The sequence below is a fragment of the Tasmannia lanceolata genome, unplaced genomic scaffold, assembly GCF_043159265.1.
Source record: "Tasmannia lanceolata isolate RefF3 unplaced genomic scaffold, GAP_Taslan_0.1 ptg000019l, whole genome shotgun sequence".
Classification (NCBI taxonomy): Eukaryota; Viridiplantae; Streptophyta; class Magnoliopsida; order Canellales; family Winteraceae; genus Tasmannia; species Tasmannia lanceolata.
Genome location: NW_027518696.1, coordinates 18,199,019 through 18,204,936, shown reverse-complemented (window position 1 = coordinate 18,204,936; position 5,918 = coordinate 18,199,019). Strand labels below are relative to the sequence as shown.

The window sequence follows — 5,918 nt, the reverse complement described above, 5'->3', positions numbered from 1 at the left end:
ATCTTTAAGCCTAAACAGCTATTCTATTCTTCTTTAAGGAGAAAAAAAGCATTATTCTCAACACACACACACACACACAAAGATTATACGGACATTCCCGTACTGTAGACACTACCATTCTCTTCTATATTGCTGTTTACACCACCATACTATTCTCTCATGCCCATATACAGTGAATATACCACTATATTTACAATTTAGGCATACACAGTACACTATCTTCTTCGTTTTCACTGTATAGACGACGCTGTATTTTTTGTTTCTATTCTGTATCAGAACACTATATTATCCACTTTTAGTGTATACAGAACATTGTATTCACTATTTCCACTGTATACAGAGTGCTACATTATTTGCTTCCAGTGTGTTATACGCAACATTATCCAGTACAGCCCATACACTAAACCTAATACAATTGGATAGTTTTATAAGGGATTTGCTTGGCAATTTCACGGAAAGCCATTTTGCTGCTCTCTTTTGCAGAAGACAACAGCCACACAGGCTCACTTTTACATATTTTGTCTTATTCATTTAATTAATCTGAGATGGCTGTTGTCCCCTGGAAAAGTCAACCCAACTGCAAAATGCCCTAGTGAATAACTATTATTTTAGAGTGCATATAATTGCACTAACTCAGTATTTAATTATTAAACAGCTGTCAAAAGTTATTACAGTTCCCAAAAAGCCCTCAGAAATCAATTGAAAAAGAAAAGATAAGCTGACTCAGTGCAATTATTAAAACATTGTAGTGCCAATATCAGTAGCCTTATTTCAGTATATAAAACTAAGAAATCAGAAGTCATTGGGTTCCAAAGTGCAAACTCCCCAAAGCCAAGGCATAGGTTGAGGTAACTGTAAGCATACCATTTGCACTATTGAGTCCTCCATGTGGGGGGTAATATTGCATTCAAGGACAACAGGTTTTGACCTGTCCCTTAACAGATCAGTCATTCTGACTCTTTATTATTCAAAATTCAACAGTAATATCTACGCAAGAATTTCAAACACTCCAATTTAACAAAGCATTGTCCATATAAAGTATGGGATTATTGTTTGATTTATTTCAGTTGATTTATGTTTTATATGTTTGATACTTTCGGTATTAGAACTTTACTTTTGATGATACTTCATACACATTTCCAACATGTAGCTTACCAATTTTATTGGTATTTTCGGTAGCTAAGGATATTGCAGGCGATCTTCTTATTAGGACAAGACACCTCCGAGGCTTTATTCGCCCCAGATATTTCAGCTGTACTCTCCGGAATGTCAGATTTGTAGGACATTTTCCACGTCGCAAACCCAGTCCGTATCTGAAATCCAACAATGACCATGTTAAGTACAAGTTTACTCTGCTTTTCTCTCAGCAGAGACATACACTGGTTACTGATAAAACATACTGAAACAGGAAATTAAAAGCACCTTTGATGGAAACAAGCCTAGGACTCTTTTCATTTAGAGCCATGGTTGGCAGCCATGGAAATTTTTTCCATGGAATATTAGTTTATCCAGTGCTGGGAGAGAGCAAGGACGGTGGAAGAGGAATAAATTGAAAGAGCTGAAAAACAAGGAAAAGAAACTCTAGTAAAAATAGAGTTTTATTTTTCCTATTTTTCAGCCACTTAACACCATCTCCTCACCATGAGCTCTCAATTCTTTCCCTCTCCCACTCTTTCTACCCTTTTCTCACCTGTAGGCAAACTAATATTCCCTGAAAAAAAAAAATTCATGGTTGCCAAACACGGCCTTAAAGAAGTAAGCAGCAAGGCAGCGAAAATGCATCTTAATTATAATGGAGATTGTCTATGTAAAATATTAAGTTCTACTTTCTAATTCAAGCTAAGATTAATTAATGCTTATGAACAAACCCAATAAGTAACGAGGATCCAGCAATGGCAAGACAAGCTGCAGGGCCAAGAAATCCAGAATTAGCTATCTTTATAAGCTCTGCATTAGCAACCCTTATAATCTCTGCTCGCTCATCATTGCTTTTCAATTGCTGCAAAACAAGAATCAATTCATAAAAGTTCAATAAAGACAACAGACAAGGTTAGTATAGTACAGCATAAACCAGTCAAAAGTGTAAAGAGATGAGGGCCATGATAACACCAACGAGAATCGAGAAATATTGTGATACTAGGTTCATATAAAAAAAATAAGGGAAATATCAGTACCTTGGGGTCTCTAGTTTAAAATTGGACCCTTACAGACCATCCAATGCCTTCTTTTCCTTTATACTATAGACTTCACTTCACCCGGTCAAATATATGAATATAAAGGAACAAGAAGAGTTGGATCAATTGATAAGACCTGCCTATATGTGTGTGTGTGTGTGTGTGTGTGTGTGTGTGTGTGTGTGTAGGCCCTATTGATTGAATCAATAGGAAGGGTGGACAAGACAAATTTATCTTGTCAAAGAATCAGCAAACTGTTCGGCATATGGAAATACACAAACATGAGACCACAGTAATGAATAGAATGTCAAAATGATAAACTAATGGGAGAGTTAACCTCATACATCAAGATGACCACAGTAATCCTTTTAGCAAGTCTGTGTGTTTGGATTACAAATTGGATGAATTATTCTGTATGAACGAACGAAATTATCCGAGTCATCACAAGATAGAATTCACACGTTATCATATTAAATACAAACAGGATGGTTATTTTACATTGTTGCATCCTTCTGCATTGTTCCACCACTCTTACTTGACTGCTTTGTTCTTTTGAGTGAGAACACTCAAAGTTGATTCTTGTAAAATCATTCCCTTCTTTGTAATTGAATTTGTAATCCGAACATAAACATTATGATTTAGCATAGCTGAAGTACGAAGAGATTCTAGTTCTTTTTTAATTTTTAACAATTTTCCTTTTCATCCATTTAGTTTAAACTTTAAAGTAAAAAGAAAATTGTCATGGAAGCACTTGCCTTGGCTTTTTCTCTTGTACTAACATTGAATGTATCTACATTGGATTTTAATAGGTAATTATTATCTAGGAAAAATAAGAACATGTGTTCAATACATTACACATGTATGCAACTAAATCATTTCTGCAAGTTCAATCACTGTGAGTTCATAAGTGTAGTATTTTCCTACTATTAGTAAAACATAAGGAAATTAAGTGGCATCTGAAAATTTGGTCTGAAGAACATATCATGAAAAAAACACTCACAGCTTGCTCAAGTGACTCTAGCTTCTTCTCAACTTCCTCAATTGACTCATACTTTTTCTCAATGTTATTTTTATCATTAGAAAGTGATTTGTAGCTGTCATCTTAACCACATAATGTTAATAGCATAAAAAGACAAAGAGATAGTGAAAAAGAAATAACAAAATAATGCAGAAAAATAAAGATGGTTATCTTTCTATGGCCATTTGATTTCTCAGTCTCTTTTCCCTTTAATTTTGAAAGATGCATATCATCCTAATAGACTTATCAATGATCTAACTATCTCAGTATTACTTTAAATGAGACAAACAGACTACAGTTGAATTAAGATACATTGAAATAACACCAGCATCATTTTACCAAAAGCAAACAAAATCCCCATCTAGTGAACGTATCTGGTTGTACCAGGCGTAAAACCAATTCCCTTGAGAACAGAAGTCAAATGAATCTCCAAATACAATTTTTTCCAGGACACCGATTAAAGAAACCTGGAAAATATGCTCCAAGCTAGGTTAGGAGTCCTCCAACCATGAGTTCGATCACAATGTTAAAAGCAAAAAATGTATTATCTTTTACTTCTCTTTTACTCTTAATTGTAGTCAAGTATCCAATCAAATGGTCACTGTTTGACGGTCTTGGCTAGCAAAAATCTTCTCCACGGAGACATGCTAAGAAGTTTTATAGCTAAATTAACAAAGACAATTCCCAACTTGGTTGCGTTTAAATCTAATAATCATATTTCAAGTTGCTTCTTGACATGTAAATGTTTACATTACAACTAATAGAAATCCTTACAAAATATAACCGCGAATGAAACTAAACCAATACTGAAGGCAGTCCAAATGCAACTCACCTGCCCATGCTGTCACAAGAGATGCTAGAGAGGTTGAGATTGTAAGAACTGCCACCCTATGTTTCTCAACAGCATTCTTAAACATCAATAGGAAATTACAAACAAACAACAAAAAAACAATTAGAAGTTGAAAGACACCCACATAACCATCAATTAAAATGATACATAAATTCCAAAAATAACAAAGAATTACAAATCCAAAACTAAAGCAACAAAAAACAATCTGGATCACTGTTACATGCCTAGATGGGTCCCACTTAGGGTAGAATAAATTAGTTAATATTTTGAGGAATTTTCTCCCTAGTTGTTTGATATGGATAAGAGCCTTAGAGATAAGGGTTACCTAGAGTGGCTTGGGTAGGAGTTTCAGAGGAAGTGGGCAAAGTGGTCAAGTGGATTTGCAAGCTACTTTCACAGAAAGCCATTTCTCGCCCGGCTTTTGCATGTGATGAGAGCCATGTCGGATAAATTAAATAAGACAAAATCAGCCAAAAATTCAACATGTGCGGCTGTCATCAAATGCAAAAGCCGGGCGCAAAATGGCTTTCCCCGAAAGTGGCTAGCAATTCTCATGTATATATTAGGGATTTGCTAGGAACCATGGCATAAAGGCATTTTGCGTCTGGCTGTTGCATGTAAGAGCAGCCACACAGGCTCACTTTTCAGCAGATTTTGTCTTATTCATTTGATTCATCATCAGAGGTGGCTGTTACTTCTATCATGCAAAAGCCAATAAATCAAAAGAGCAAGACTTGGCAAAACGCCAAAACATATCGACTAACCAAAGACCTAAACCAACCAACTAAATCACAAAAAGAAAAAAAGACAATGAATCAAAAGAACAAGAGAAGCAAAACCCATCAATTAACTTACTAAGGAAAAGAAAGGTGAGGAATTGAAAAAAGAGTACCTTGGTTGGATTGAAAGTTTCTTGAACAGCAGTCCAAGACTTCGAAGCAGTCCTTCTCAGGTAAGGGACAGTAACGTGCCGAAAATTCGAGACCCCAGAGAACTTGAGCCAATGCATCTTTACTCGATGGTAAAAACAAAATGAAACTCATCCAGGAGAAAAAGAGCCTACTTAAGAAGACAAACCTTCCTTGCAATACAAGCTAACAATACCTACCACGTTGTTGTTTCCATGGTTCAGATTAAGACTACGAATGGAGGGAACGAACTCAGCCCCACATAGACAGATGAGGAAAGGCCACATCTATGGTAAGAAATGAAAAATGGTGTCCGGGACTTTAAAAGATCGCGCACGCGTAGCTAATTTTAGTATTTGAGGATCTCAAAAAGACCAGGACCGTCTCACGCCATCCTATATTAGATTTTAGAGGGAATGCTAGACTCAAAGGCGCCCTTGCAAAATTAGGGGCAAAGGGCGCCCCTATCTAGCATCATTATACTATTTAATGAAAATACCCTCCAATTTTTATAATTTAAAATAGGAAAATCATAAATTCACCCGTTTCTTTACATGTGACAACCACCTCGAGTGTATCCAGTGTACATGGCAATCAGTCCAGTTGAATATTTCCCACGTAAAGACATCAGCCCCTCTGTACTCATAGATGGAATGGAGCTGGCTGTCCCAAGTTAAAAAAAGGGGCAGATATATGAATTCCCTTTAAAGTGTCTGTGTTTTGTTTTGCCATAAATAGTAAATAAGTTTCCTTTGACTCTCCCCTTTCACATTTAGTTTCTTTTTAAAATTCAACGGTGTAGAATGTAGGTAGGACTTTTAGGAGAACACTCCAATGGACCGTACAATTTGAAATGAATCATGACTGCATTTTGTGTTGGTGTCACAGGCATGATTTTTTTTTTTTTTTCCCTTAAAACCCGGAAAGATAACGACCCCAGGGTGGATCGGCAAGTATATATATAAAAG

The 5,918-nt window shown here is 36.0% G+C and overlaps 1 long non-coding RNA gene across 5 annotated transcripts; it reads right to left on the bottom strand.

Moving 5' to 3' along the window:
• Nucleotides 1-778: 778 nt before the first annotated feature.
• LOC143853106 (uncharacterized) lies at nucleotides 779-5,291 on the bottom strand. 5 transcript variants are annotated; one of them, XR_013237021.1, is made up of 4 exons: nucleotides 4,935-5,291; nucleotides 4,025-4,100; nucleotides 1,869-1,999; nucleotides 779-1,313 (listed from the first exon to the last, which is right to left on the bottom strand). It is a non-coding gene; the product is annotated as an uncharacterized LOC143853106 (long non-coding RNA). The 5 variants fall into 5 exon arrangements; XR_013237022.1 differs by lacking the exon at nucleotides 4,935-5,291 and adding an exon at nucleotides 4,267-4,375 and having other exon boundaries at nucleotides 1,869-2,237; XR_013237019.1 differs by lacking the exon at nucleotides 4,935-5,291 and adding an exon at nucleotides 4,267-4,370.
• Nucleotides 5,292-5,918: the final 627 nt, after the last annotated feature.